Here is a 16,144-nt window from a genome sequence, read left to right as displayed (position 1 = left end):
TTGGTATTTTGAATTTCCTTTCAAAATAAGGAAACACGTATTTTGTTTTCGGAAAGTCCACTTACGGCAGAGAGGGTTGGAGATAAGTCAAGAAGAAGTTGAATTATTCTTATGAGTATACATTTATCTCAAAAACTGAAGGTGTTACAGACGTAAAGACATGAAAACTGGTATTTGGAATCTCCTTTAAAAATAATGAAACACGCATTTTTTTGTTTTCGGAAAATCCAGTTAAGGGGCTGAAGGGAACTGCAAAAAGGGCTTAATTTTTTTAAATGAGTACCGGTATATCTAACATTATACATCAAAAATTTAAGATGTTGGAGACAAGAAACTTGGTATTTTAAAAGTCCTTTAAAAATACAGGATCATGTACCTTTTCCTTTCCGGATAAGGCACTTAATGGGGGAGAAAGAAGTGAAGAATCGTTGAATTATTTTATATGAGGATACTTATATCACAAAAACTGAAGATATATCAGACATGAAAAATGGTATTTGGAATCTCCTTTGAAAGAGAGATGTATTTTTGTGTTCGGCAAATACATGTAGATGGGGTGGGGTAAGGAAAGGACTGATCAAGGGATTGACTATTTTTATGGGGATACTTATATATATCAAAAACTGTATGTGTTACAGATGTGGTAATAGGTATTTAGAATCCCCTTTAAAAATACTTGAGAGAAGACTGTTTCTGGCATGTACAGTTCTATGTCGCATGGTCGTGTTAGCCCCAAAAAAGGTAATACCACAAACATGGTTTACAAAGAATTTCTGGGGTAAATGGAACTCAATTTTTGGGTGAGTTTTTACACTTTAGGAATTTTGAGAAAATGTCGTAGAACAGTGCCGAAGAACGATTACTTTGATCAAATCACGAAATCCACGCGAGCGAAGCCGTGGGTAATTGCTAGTAATCTATATATATAATAACATATCCTGACTGAAATTTTGAGGTTACGTTTGTATAACAATATAGGTGCTCACTAAGGGAGTATTTTTTAATATTCCATCGCTAAGGGAGTGAAAAGGGGGGTGCCTTTTTAAAGTGAGTGTATCTACATCTCAAAAAATTAAGAGTAAGGACTTGAAAGTTGGTATTTAGAATCTTCTTTAAAAATAAGGAAACAGGTACGTTTGTCTTCTGAAAATCCTTTTAAGGGGTGTGAACAAAGGTGAAAAGGGTGTTGAGTACCTTTAATAAGGATATTGATATCTCAGAAACTGAAGATGTTACAATCTTGAAAATTGGTATTTGAAATTATCTTTAAAAATAAAAAATACGTATTTATTTTGTTTTAGGAAAATCCTCTTAAGAGACAGTAAACAGGAGTCACAAATTGGGATATTTTTTAAAATGAGTATATCTATGATATATCTCAAAAACGTAACATGTTACAGACGTGAAAACTGGTATTTGGAATCTCCTGTTCCAGTAAAGGAACACGCAAAATTTGTTTTTTGAAAATCCACTTAAGGGAAGTGTTAAAGGAGGTGAATTTTGAAAATGAGCAATCTGTAGTATATCTCAAAAACTTAACATATTACAGAAGTGGAAATTGGTATGTTTAATCTTTTAAAAATAAAGCAACACGGATTATTATTTGTTTTCAGGGAAAACACTTAAGGCTTGGGTAAAATGACTGAAAAAGTGTTGAATTACTTTTATTAGGATTCTGGTATCTCCAAAACTGAAGATATTATAGACGTGAAAATTGGTATTTGGGATCTCCTTTTAAAATAGTGAAACACATATTGTTTGTTTCAGGAAAAGAACTTAAGACATGGGGAGGTGGAGAAAATTACTGAAAAAGTGTTGAATTTCTTTCATTAGGGTTCTGGTATCTCCAAAACTGAAGATATTATAGACGTGAAAATTGGTATTTGGAATCTCCTTTAAAAATAAAGAAACATATTGCACCCATCGAATCGAGCCTCATTTGATTATAATAAATCTTTATTTAATATTAAGTGTGAATTTTTCCATACAGCGAAATTCAGTGCTCTTACAGCCGTATATTGACAAAGACCACCAAATAGTATCCTTAAGACATTCAAGTTTCTTAAAATCACGTTCTGTTGGGGGCAATAAAGCAATTATCTCGGCTAAAACAGCTCACTAGTGCGCAGCAGATAGCAAAGAAATTGGGACAAGCCACCCAGAATTGTGGGAATTTTCCCGCTGTTTGCAAGACAAGGAACCATGGAGCAACGAAGACAGAAGATAGAAATACCTTCCTGAAAGCCCTAAAAATGAAGTGGGATCGTCCAGACAGACAAGCATCAAAATACCTCAGCCAATGAAAATTCGCCATTCTTAGTATTTCAAAGCGCTCTGTATTATTTAGTCATTGTAGGATATCTAACAGAAGTTACAGATGATTGTGTGGGAAAAATACTCCGATTTATGTAGCGTTAACAGTGGAGGAAGGAAATTTGTTAGATGTGTAGCCGACAATTAATAAAGTGAAAATTCGTCGTACTACAAGGGACAATGAGTACTGCCGCCATCTCTTAACCACGTCACACAGTCCGCTAGACGAAATATTCCAACCCAAGCCGTCAGAAGTATTGAAATTTCAGTGATAAACTTTGCAACCACGATATAATAATTAAACCACCATAAGTTTATTTGTTATAGGAGGTAATAGTGAAGTGACAAGAGTTGTTGTGTAAATAAAATCCCAGAGAGATACAAGGGATATCACTCCGCACATGTGACAGGACCTGCGAAATGATGCCACGCCATATCAAGTGTGAATTTTTCCATACAGCGAAATTCAGTGCTCTTACAGCCGTAAATTGACAAAGACCACCAAATAGTATCCTTAAGCCACTCAAGTTCACTCAAGCTCACTAGTGCGCAGCAGATAGCAAAGAAATTAGGACAAGCCCCCCATGTGTTAAGTGTTTTTTCTGAAACAAGCAATATGTCTTTCATTCTTTTTAAAGGAGATTCCAAATACAAATTTTGACGTCCGTAATATCTACAGTTTTAGAGATCCCGGCATCCTAATAAAAGTAATTCAACACTTTTTCAGTCATTTTCCCATGATGGGAAGTCGTTGGATGTAGACGTGAACTGTGAATGCTCTGTATTGTTTTGTACTTACGGGACACATGGAGATTTTTGGGCAGCGTGTACGCATTGATTAATGTTAAGGATTGTGCTTTTAAAACGACATTGCCGCATTATAACTGTTATGAAGCAAACACTAAGCACACGTCGAGGAACAATTAATCATTTTAAACATAATAAGAATTTTCATTAATCTCATATTTCTGTTACGACACTTCGATGTTTTTAACAGTGGAAGGCAGTTCAGAGGAGGTGGAACTTGTATTTCAATGGCGATCAGCCAGCAAATTAGGAAGGAATTACTTTCATTTTCTAGACACTGGAAGTACATAATTAGTTGAGGAATGGTAAACAAACATGTGTAATACAAGTCAAGTGTAGGAACGCAAGAGTAGAAGAATGCGAGTACAAGACGGGTGAATAACATTTCACAATAGGATTAACGGGACGACTTTGCCCAGGAGCAGGTATTCGGGGAAAACACAATTGCCAGAACCGTATAGACAGACAGTATTCCAGCTGACACAAACTCATCACGCAGTAAAATTTCATACTTGCGGAAACATATGAAAGGCGCTAGGAGGAAGATGTATATATAAAATTTTAAGGTGAAAGTGTTAAATTAGGTCATAAAGTGTGTGTTAAAATTAAGGCATCGAGATATTGTAAACGTGTGAAAATTTTTATCCACGCCATGAGTGGATACAGCAATATTGTGTTAATGTGCAAAATCCCCGCCATAATGTTCTAATTCAACGGCGACGGACGCCCGTAGCATGGGCGGAACCTGATTGCAACAATGTGAGTATATGGAGTCTTGGTTGTAGGCGGCTCCACATCATCCATAAATAAATCAGCCCTCATGGATAATAGATTTGTTTACACCAATTATAGTTTTAGTACACCTTTGAATGTGAGATAGGTTACACTGATTACACCAACCAGACACAAAGAGACGTGATGCTCATGCTCACTCCACGCAGCCGAATGGTGCTAGTTTAGCAAGCTATACGCTGATGCAATGTTGCATCGTGCACAAGGGTGCGTTCTGTATGTGGGGCGAGATCATTCTTCCCAATGCCGCCACATCACCCCCCAACCCCCTACGGAGAAGGAAAGTTCACAAATCGAATGGACGGGCAAAGCGAACTCTTCGTCCTGATCGTGTTGTGTACTTTCTGGGTGGTGATGACGCATCAGGTAAGTCAGGTGTAAAAGAAGTGCTAGGTTGACTGGATGAAATGGGGGTAGCAGATGTGTTAGGTGTGTTGGTGCGCGTAGGAATAGCAAGGTTGGTTTCTGTGTATGCAGGTTTCACACGGTCTGTACTCACTACTACTTCCTTGTTTCCAATCATTAGCGTCAAAGTCTTCTGATTATGGCTGACTATAGGGTAAGGACCAGAGTAGGGGGTTGCAAAGGAGGCTTCACATGGTCAGCCCTCAGGAAAACATGGGAGGCAGATGCCAAGTCTTTGAAGATGAATACTTTCTCTTGACTATGGCGGGAGGCAGGAACAGGTCTTAGTTCGGCCATTACCTTCCTTAAGTGATTTACAAAATCAGAAGTGTCAAGTGGAGTAGAAGGACTGGGCGAAGAAGTAACCATTTCTCCAGGGAGGCGTAGAGGCTCCCCAAAAACTAGTTCGGCGGGGGAAGCTTTCAGATCTTCCTTTAGAACAGCACGCATGCCGAATGACGCTAGTTTAGCAAGCTATACCCTGATGCAATGTTGCATCGTGCACAAGGGTGCGTTCTGTATGTGGGGCGAGTTCATTCTTCCCAATGCCGCCACATCACCCCCCACCCCCCTACGGAGAAGGAATGTTCACAAATCGAATGGACGGGCAAAGCGAACTCTTCGTCCTGATCGTGTTGTGTACTTTCTGGGTGGTGATAACGCATCAGGTAAGTCAGGTGTATAAGAAGTGCTAGGTTGACTGGATAAAATGGGGGTAGCAGATTTGTCAGGTGTGTTGGTGCGGGTAGGAACAGCAAGGTTTGTTTCTATGTATGCAGGTTTCACACGGTCTGTACTCACTACTACTTCCTTGTTTCCAATCATTAGCATCAAGGTCTTCTCATTACGGCTGACTACAGGGTAAGGACCAGAGTATGGGGTTGCAAAGGAGGCTTCACATGGTCATCCCTCAGGAAAACATGGGAGGCAGTAGCCAAGTCTTTGAAGATGAGTACTTACTCTTGACTATGGCGGGAGGCAGGAACAGGTCTTAGTTCGGCCATTACTTTCCTTAGGTGATTTACAAAATCAGAAGGGTCAAGTGGAGTAGAAGAACTGGGCGAAGAAGTAACCATTTCTCCAGGGAGGCGTAGAGGCTCTCCAAAAACTAGTTCGGCGGGGGAAGCTTTCAGATCTTCCTTTAGAACCGCACGCATGCCTAGTAACACTAGGGGTAAGGCTTTCATCCACGTTGAACTGTGACACGTCAGCGAAGCTTTTAGCTGTCCATGAAGACGCTCCACCATACCGCTATCGGATGGGTGGTAGCTGGTTGTACGGATTCTTGTTGTACCAATTGTGTCATAAGTCTGCGAAACAGTGTAGACTCGAATTGTCTTCCTTGGTCGGTAGTTATACGAGTAGGGAGACCAAATCGGGAGATCCAACCACTTATTAGGGTATCGGCTGTTTCTTCGGCAGTGATGCTGCGCATGGGCCATGCCTCTGGCCAGCGAGTAAATCTGTCAACAGCAGTGAGGATATAATTATAGCCTTCGCAGACAAGCAGTGGGCCAACAATATCCAAGTGAATGTGGCTGAAACGGCCTGTGTGTGCTCCGAAATTCTCCAAAGGAGATATATTATGTCTCGTCACTTTATTGCGTTGACACGACAAACAAGCACGAGTCCAGGCACGAGTATCTTTCTGAATAGATGGCCAAACAAATCTATCTGAGACTAGACGAGAGGTGCCAGGAATGCCTGCGGTTATGGAGCTTGTCAAAGAACTTGCGTCGAAAAGGAAGTGTCAGGAACGGACTGGGTTTTCCTGTTGATGTATCGCATGTAATGGTAGTCGTGGTGCCCGGGAGGGTTACTTTTTCTAATGTCAGCGACGTACCACCATACAATAAGGCTTTGAGTTCGTCAGCGTACGCTTGGGATCGAGCCAGCGCAGCGTAGTCATCTTCTAGTGAGATGGCTTCAACACGAGACATTGTATCGGCGACAACGTTATCTGCTCCCTTTATATGCTGAATATCCGTTGTGGACTGGGATATGAAGGACAGCTGATTTAGTTGGACTGGGGGTAGTTTTTCTCTGCGTTGAGAAAATGCGTAAAGCAGAGGCTTGTGGTCCGCATATATGGTGCAGTGTTGTGCTTCCAGTATATAGCGGAAATGCTAGACAGCCTCGTACACAGCTAACAGTTCCCTGTAATAGGGCGGCCATGTTGTCTGATGTGCTCAAAGCTTCTTGCTGAAAATGCTTGGGGCTGCCAATGGTGTCCAACTTTCTGTTGCAAACATGCTCCAACTTGAGTATTTGATGCATCGCTAAAGAGACCTAGAGGCGCATCTGGCAATGGATGAGCAAGTTGAGTGGTTTGTGCTAGGCTTTCTTTGCATTCGTGGAAAGCGCGTTGCAAGTCTGGAGTCCAGGGGACAGGTTTAGAACCCTTAAGCTTAGAATTGGCTAGGACGTTCACCAACGGCGCCTGCAATTCAGCCGCATGTGGTAGGAAACGTCTGTAGAAGTTGACCATGCCCAGGAACCGGCGGAGGCCCTGGACAGTCTTCGGTAGAGGGTATTCCATGAGAGACTGGATTCTCTCTGGTGGAGGTTTTGTACCGTCCTTTGAGAGCCGATAGCCCAAGAAGGTTACCTCACTTGCACCTAATACGCACTTGGATGGATTTATGACTACACCGTAATCAGCTAATCTCTGGAAAAGTATGCGGAGATGGTGCATATGCTCTTCAGCATCCCGTGAGAACACCAGGATATCGTCAATATACGGGAAACAGAAGTTTAAATCTCTAGTGACCTCATCCATAAAACGCTGGAAAGTTTGTCCAGCATTTCGTAACCCAAACGACATATAGGGAAATTAAAACAGCCCAAAAGGGATTGTTATAGCTGTTTTGCAAATGTCACTGGGGTGAATTGGGATCTATTGGTAGGCCTTGATAAGGTCAAACGTACTGAAAATGGTTGACCCAGCAATGTTATGGCAAAAATCTCCTATGTGTCGTACCGGGTAGCGGTCGGGTATTGTCCTTGCGTTCAGTGCCCGGTAGTCGCCACATGGACGCCATGAGTTGTCCCGCTTAGGTGCAAGGTGCAAGGGTGAGGACCAGGGACTATTAGAAGGTCTCGCTGTACCACACCTTACCATGTCCTCGAATTCTTTCTTCGCTATCTGCAATTTTGAGGTCCTAGACGACGAGGTCGACAAGAGACCGGTGGGCCTTCGGTTGTCTTAATGTGATGTACAGTATTGTGTTTAATATCACGTTAGATCCCAGGTGGGCGAGTAAATGACTGAAACTCAGCGAGCAACATGCTGAAAGGTGAGTCGGTGGATACTGCAGCATTCTTTACGCTGGCCTGTTCGATAGAGGCTACAGATGCCTTAACGTGTAGGCCGGTGGTGCAGTCGAGGAGGCATCTGTTACGGCAGTCAGGGAGTAAGTTATAGTAAGCCAGAAAATCAGAACCAACGATGGCTGTGCTAACATCAGCAATGACAAATTGCCAGCGTAAGTCACGACGTAAAACAAGGTTGAGGTTCATGGGAAGGCTACCATATGTCGTGATTGTACTACCGTTTGCAGCGCTCAGCTCATACCCAGAAGGTTTGCAAGTGCTTCCCAGAAGCTTACGCGGGAAACAGCAAAGGTCAGATCCGGTGTCAATCAGAAATTTTTCTTTGGTATTCTGATCAAAAATAAACAGACGGCGGCCCGATGTAGAACAGACAGTTGCCGTCTTCACTGACTGTTCGTTCCGTTTTCCGCCTGCCAGGAACAGGGACTAGTACATTTTACAGCTTTATCTTGGAACTTTTTGTGAAAAGCCAGCTCTGTGGCGTAAGGGAACGGTCACTGCTTTAAGATCTCCTCTTACTGTGACTCCTGCCTCGGGGCTGGTTACGGGCCAGGGCATTGACTTTACGTGTCAATTCCTCCATCTGGGCAGCTAAAGTGTTCGGCGCAGCTGTAGCATGTACGGCCAAGTGGCTATATGGTGGTGTGACAGTAGGTGAAAGTTCCAAGATCTTGTCTGCGAGCTCTGCTATATCAGCTAGAGGCATTAACTGGGCCGCTAATATAGTCTGCAAGTGCTGGTGTAGTCGACGCATGAAAAGTTGTTTTAATATACTTTCGTCATGAAGTGAGCTACCGGCTAATTACTTTATGTGACGTAAAAACTGGGATGGTTTCCTATCACCGAGTTCTTCATCACCAAGAAGTTGGCAAACTCGTTGCTCTTCGGATACGGAAAGACGACGGACTAGTTCAGATTTTAGTTTTTCGTAAGGTCCTGTGGCAGGGGGGTTAATGACAATGTCTTCTACCTTGGCTATGACCTTGGTGTCAAGCTGTGAAATTGCATTATCAAATTTAGTCTGGTCGGCCGTGATGCCTGCGAGCCTGAATTGAGTCTCAACCTGGGCGAACCAAACAGTTGGTCTGTCATACCAAAACGGTGGTAGCTTTGCAGAGATTTTAGCAACTTGGCCAACATTGCTAGATGTAGCATCGGTACCAGTAGAATCATGCTCGTGGAGCCGGGCTAGTAATGCTTCGTTCTGCTCTTGCAAACGCTTCATCAAAGCAATAAGTTGTTGGAGTTGGTTCTGTAAGTTGTTATTTTGTTCCTCTTATGCTTTTAATCGATCCTCCGCCAAAATCAAGATGGGTACACAACACAGGGGCAAGAAGAAAAAGAATTCTGAAAATACCGGACAAGATGACAAAGAATTAGTCAGAGGTACGATGTGTGTAAGTGAATGAAGATGTGAGGATGAGCAACACAAGCACAAATTTACAAATAGTTTGAAACAATCTTATAGGTTATCTGAAAACTAAATATTATGCAGGTAGGCCTAGCATATGATAAGAGATTCACAAACATATAAACTATAAGTTAACAAAATAATCTTGCAGATATTACACACTGATTTTGGTTATATTTGAAAATATTAAGCATAAACCATGGGTTCCAATGTCCATTTTAAGTCTTGAGGAATGTCCACATAATGCAACTGTATGTTATACCTGTAATGTAACAACTTAGAAACCACTAAAAGGCACAATTACGATTTATATATATATATATATAGTACAACAATTCAAACAGTTGTAATGCATGAGAAGTAGGTTATTCTGAAGTAATTTTACTGGTTTGAACAGCAAATAAGGTAGGCCTATATTGTGGAGTAGTCTGTATCTTAGGCCTCAACTAGCAAAAAGAGAAATAAAAAAAAATTTCACAAAAGATTGCTGGATTACGTACATCAATTTAACACCAAGATTGTAACTATGGTTAGAAAACTAGGTACTGTCCATTGTAGGCCTATACATATCTTTGTAATGTTCGTACAACTTCACAACGAATTTATGTTGTGAATAATTAGCAATATTCCGGAACAAGTAAAACGTAGGTTATATACATACAAGTTTTTAGATGAAATGCTGCGTTCTTGAAGAGTAGCAGATGCGGCGTAACAAGGAGAAGCGGCGTAAAGTTGCCGCGTGTGGACTGAAGCGATGAGTATCACCGACGACCGTTAGGATTCTGGCGACTGTTTTTGTCGTTTGTCGAACTGGTTTCATATTCGGAAGACGTGGTAGTTCGAATGAAGTAAACAGTCTAATGCCTCTTTGAAATAAAGTGTGGTAACTTACCGTGAAATGTGGTGAAGCACGTGGTCCAAGATAGCTTATGGTATGAGCGTGTTCTCCATACTCGGGGTCACCATTTATGGAGTCTTGGTTGTAGGCGGCTCCACATCGTCCATAAATAAATCAGACCTCATGGATAATAGATTTATTTACACCACATACAGTTTTAGTACACCTTTGCATGTGAGATAGGTTACACTGATTACACCAACCAGACACAAAGAGACGTCATGCTCATGCTCACTCCACGCAGCAGAATGACGCTAGTTTAGCAAGCTATACGCTGATGCAATGTTGCATCGTGCACAAGGGTGCGTTCTGTATGTGGGGCGAGTTATTCCTCCCCATGCCGCCACAAGTACATTAATTAATATTGTAGATCTAAGACTTAGTTTACTATATGTACAGTCTAGTTAAGCGAGTTGTCAGTTTAATGTATAGTCATTGTAGTTTAGTCTAATGTAAGCGCAGATGATATCTTTATATAGGATGCTTTCTCACGCACAACTGTATTATTATTATTATTATTATTATTATTATTATTATTATTATTATTATTATTATCACTTTTATTATTATTATCATTATTATTATTATTATTATTATTATTATTATTATTATTATTATTATTATTATTATTATTATTATTATTAGTTTTGTTGATACTCATTTGGATTGATGTAAAAGCCGGCATTGAATCTAAATTAGGGGCCGTCAGAATGAGTTTTGATGTGATTGCGCATTATAAAAGTTACATTTGCAGTTGTAGTGGTATTCATGAGATTTTAATTAGTGTTAAACGTTGCCACGATGTGATTATTTTATTTTATTTTGGGACGAGTTTCGTAAATCGGAATATGCTTCATCTGAGTATTAGAAACATGGACAGGTGAAGGTAATTTGGATTTAAACAGGAAATATTTGATAAATGAGCATATTCAGGTAATTTTTAATGAGTCGATCAGTGGTGTTATATTGTATATTGCAAGGTAACGATCTGAAGCAGCCAACTGGGGAGTATAAAATGATGTACAGAGGTAGTGTGGAAATTGTGTACATGAAAGCGATGTTGTGTGACAAGGTTTATGATAAAAATGAAAGAGAGGTACGAGTGATAAGTTGATATGCACTATAGATAAAATTCTCAAGGATAATGAGATAAAATTAATATATGCCAGCAGCACAGCTGAAGTGATAGTATCCCAGCCGTAGAGCTGATGCAGTTCAATTAATATTTTAGTCATAGAGCTGAGAAAAATAAATGCCGGCGCTGTGAGCCGAGGAAGTAATGAAATCGAGTGTAAGGACAAATGCCTTAATAGAATATTATGAGTTGATTTGCACAATATAGTAAGTGAATAGCACGGCAGAATAACATAAACCAACATGACAAGTAGTATAATTGGATGGTTCTGGCGCCACCTCCACCTCAGGCTCCCAGTGGCCACCTCCACCTCCACCTCAGCCAGAGGCCTCCCAGTGGCCACCTCCACCTCCACCTCAGCCAGAGGCCTCCCAGTGGCCACCTCCACCTCCACCTCAGCCAGAGGCCTCCCAGATGCCTCCTCCACCTCCCGCGGGAAATTTGAATTTGTAAACAAAGCCACGTGCTTTTTGACAGACAACAACGCACCGCTAACCTCAGTACTGCCATCTTGACGGGCCTAAACCTCAGTAGTACCAACTTAACCTAACTAGCGCGAGGTAAACAAAGCCACGTGCTTTTTGACAGCCACGTGCTTTTTTGACAGCTGTCATCCGCCATCTTTAAACCACAGAGCACTGTGCTGCCCTCTTTATCGTAGTAGATGTAAAATTCATCACCTGTCATCGGCAGTGCTGCCATCTTGACGAGCCTAAACCTTAGTGCTACCAACTTAACCTCACTAGCGATTGGTAAACAAAGCCACGTGCTTTTTGACAGCCACATGCTTTTTTGACAGCTGTCATCCGCCATCTTTAAACTACAGAGCACTGTGCTGCCCTCTTGCGTCACCTGTCATCAGCAGTGCTGTCATCTTGGCGGGCCTAAACCTTAGTGCTACCAACTTAACCTAACTAGCGCTTGTTAAACAAAGCCACGTGCTGTTTTGACAGCTGTCATCCGCCATCTTTAAACCACAAAGCACTGTGCTGCCCTCTTTCGTCACCTGTCATCGGCAGTGCTGCCATCTTGACGGGTCTAAACCTTAGTGCTACCAACTTAACCTAACTAGCGTGAGGTAAACAAAGCCACGTGTTTTTTTTGACAGCTGTCCTCCGCCATCTTTAATCTATAGAGCACAGTGCTGCCCTCTTTAGCTACTTACCTTTGAAATGTGGTGGCGGATAATTTGAAAAATGCTTTTCGACAAGCAGTCATCTTTAATCCAGAGAGAACAGTGCTACCCTCTATGTGGTGGCGGCAAATTGAAAAATTCCACGTGCTCTTGTTTGAAAACAAACTCACGTGCTTTTTTGACAGCTGTCATCTGCCATCTTTGAGCACAGTGCTGCCCTCTTTAGTTTGAAATGTGGTAGCGGTAAATTCCACGTGCTCTTGTTTGGAAACAAAGCCATGTGCTTTTTTGACAGCTGTCATCCGCCATCTTTAATCAACAGAGCACCGTGCTGCTATCATGCGGGCAATTTCATCACCTATCACCCGCCATCTTTAATCTACAGAACACCGTGCTGCCCTCTTTATGGCTACTACCTTAAGCATGTAGTAGCGGGCAATTTGAAAAGTTCTGTTAGCTATCATCCACCATCTTTAATCGAGAGAGCACCGTGCTGCCATCTTTAGTTGAAATGTGGTGGCGGCAAATTCCACGTGCTCTTGTTTGGAAACAAAGCCATGTGCTTTTTTGACAGCTGTCATCCGCCATCTTTAATCAACAGAGCACCGTGCTGCTATCATGCGGGCAATTTCATCACCTATCACCCGCCATCTTTAATCTACAGAACACCGTGCTGTCCTCGTTATGGCTACTACCTTAAGCATGTAGTAGCGGGCAATTTGAAAAGTTCTGTTAGCTATCATCTACCATCTTTAATCAAGAGAGCACCGTGCTGCCATCTTTAGCTAGATACCTTTGAAATGTGGTGGCGGCAAATTGAAAAATTCCACGTGCTCTTGTTTGGAAACAAACTCACGTGCTTTTTTGTCAGCTGTCATCCGCCATCTTTAATCACCGTGCTGTCCGGTGGCGGCAAATTCCACGTGCTCTTGTTTGGTAAACATAGCTACGTGCTTTTTTGACAGCTATCATCCGCCATCTTTGAGCACCGTGCTGCCCTCTTTATCGCAGTAGATGTAAATTCGTCACCTGTCATACGCAGTGCTGCTATCTTTAGCTAGATACCTTTGAAATGTGGTGGTGGATAATTTAAAAGAAAAATTCTACAGCAGTCCTCTCTCAACGCTAATTGCATAAGATGGCGGCTATACATGACTCCTTAAGGGTGCTTACGCAAGATGGCTGCTATACACAGGTTCTTATGAGACGCCCTTGGGATGCTTGCGCAAGATGGCAGTTATACATGGCTCCTTATGAGATACCCTAGGGATGCTTGCGCAAGATAGCGGCTGATCTTATGAGGCGGCTTAAGGGTCCTTGCACAAGATGGCTAGAGACGCCCTAAGGATACTTGCGCAAGATGGCGGACACAAGATGGCGGCTATACACGTCTCCTTATGAGACGCCTTAAGGGTGCTTGCGCAAGATGGCTGCTGCTCTTAGCTTAGAGACTAACGTGTCGTGCTAGTTCGATTTATTAAATTTAGGGCTTAAATGCAAAATGTTAAATATCTCGAAAGCAGTGCATCGTAGAGCAAAACGGACAAAAAATTTTCTGCCCAATACCTCGGTTCGCAGTACGAGGATCAAGTAAAACATAGTCTAATGATGAGATCAACGGTTCGGTTCCTACTTAGGCCCTTTGGCATTCACTCTGTTTTAGCTTGTATTGAAGTAAGTCTTCGTAACATGATCAGGTCTAGCTATGGTAGAGAGTATAACGTGCCGTGCAGGTTCGATTCATTAAATTTGGGGCTTAAATGCAAAATGTTAAATATCTCGAAAACGGATAAAATTTTTCTACCTGATACCTAGGTTTGCAGTATCAGGAACATGAAAAAACATAGTCTAATGATGAGATCGACGGTTCGATCCTTACTTAGGCCCTTTGGCATTGGCAGCTATCTATTTCTACAAGATGGTGACTATACATAGCTTCTTATGAGACAGCTTAAGAGCGCTTGCACAAGATGGCTGCTGCTCTTATGAGACGCCCTAGGGGTGCTTGCGGGAGGTAGCAGCGACAAGACGGTGACTATACACAGCTGCTTATGATACGGCCTAGAGGTGCTCACACAAGATGGTGGCTGCTCTGATGAAGAAAGTTAGCTTTGCATCGTGCAGGTATCTTTACAGCACTAAACCTCATACCTTTGAAATGTGGTGGCAGGTAATTTGAAAAATTCGACGTGCTTTTTCTTCACAGCAGCTATCTTTAAACAATAGCGGCTATACATAAGCTGTTAAGGCCTCCTCTTATGTCAAGGTATAGCTCTATCGAACATCGGGATAGCTAGAGTAAGCATGTGCTGCAGTGATGACGTCATTATGCATGTTTAGACTTGCAAATCACTAAAGAAATATAACAAGACTAGAATCGAACACCGCACTCTATGCCGTTAACTTTATCATGTGGTCGGAACATTGATTGAAGTGTTTAGAACACTAAATAAGTGATCAAGACTATAATAGAACACTGTACTCGATACAACATGTGTTTAGAACATGTCAGGGGATACCTTTGTTCTAAGAAGATTAGATTACCGCACATTCCTTGGTTAAAGGGCTAATGGGCTAAAGGGCTCATGGGCTAAAGGGCTAAAGGGCTAAAGGGCTAGGGCGCCTCTCCTCTCTTTATCCGGGCTTGAGACCGGCTCTACAACTAGAGGCGGAGTTAACACCCTAAGGAAGGGAGAATGTTGGGAAATAATCTATACGAATATAGCTACTCGATCGACTATATACTACAGATGGATGACTTAGGTGAGGGTAAGCGCTTACTTAATAATACCAACACGACGTAATTCATGCTCTATTTCAAAAATATCTTCTTTGTACTGTGTGTAACCAGCATCATGATAGGCTCTTAGCAGTTGTAAACGTTTTACCAGTACGTTGGGGTCTTTACAGTAGCTTATATCTACATAGGGTAACAGAGGCTTGTTGTGAACTTTGAGTCTATATGCAGACAGTTGATGTGCAGGGACTTGTTTTGATATAATACGTGCTTCAGCAGTAGCGTTTCTAGGTACAAACATAACTTGTTTCGATAGCGATGAAGCGTTGAAATTTCCTTCTTCTTTACCTTGCATCTCTTCTTGAGATGTTTGCACTTCGACAGAACGTGTAGTAGGCTTAGGAAATGAAGTAAAATCATCAAGCTGTAATGGCAATGAATTTTCTTCTTCTTCTACTTTCCCTTTACTACTGTTTTGATCAACATCATTATCCTTATTATCATAATCATGATCTTGCCTCTCTTTATCTTGAAGTTTGTGCTCAGTAACAGAACTTGCAGCAGGCCTAGACAGCAAGGGAGAATTAAAAATCTCTCGCAGAGGTGTACTTTTTAAACATAAATCAGTGTTCGCTGGAATATGGTTGAGCTCTTTGTATTTTGTTCCCGATGAAGCTACATTACACGCGGCTTCATGACGTTGAGCGTTGTATGCGTTCTTGAACTCTCTTCTACAATGTTTGCATTGAAAAATCGTCCTACATGATATCTCATGACGTCTCCTGTGATAGCTTCGGGAAAATGCTTTTCCACACTCTTCGCAAATATACCTAGAAATAGGTTTTTCCATGACGGACTTTTATCTTCTGCTAACAGATTCTTCTTTAAATCTACTCGACATTTGTTACTCTCTACTTCGATGATGCGAACAGCTTAGCAATTAATAGTAAACTAACACAAAAGCGTATAACCAAGGTAGCAACAGTAAGGTTTAAGCCCATCAAGATGGCAAGAGTGAGGTTAGCGACGTTGTGCTGTTGGATTTTAAATTCCGCGCTGTAACATGCATAAGGTGGCAGCCTTGAGGTTTACTGCCGTAAAGATGGCAGCAGTGAGGTTAGCGACGCTCTATTGTCCTTCAAAGTGAGGTTAGGGTTCGTCAAGAAGACAGCTGTCAA

This window comes from Anabrus simplex, chromosome 2 (assembly GCF_040414725.1).
Source record: "Anabrus simplex isolate iqAnaSimp1 chromosome 2, ASM4041472v1, whole genome shotgun sequence".
Lineage (NCBI taxonomy): Eukaryota > Metazoa > Arthropoda > Insecta > Orthoptera > Tettigoniidae > Anabrus > Anabrus simplex.
Note: the sequence above shows the minus strand (reverse complement) of the source record.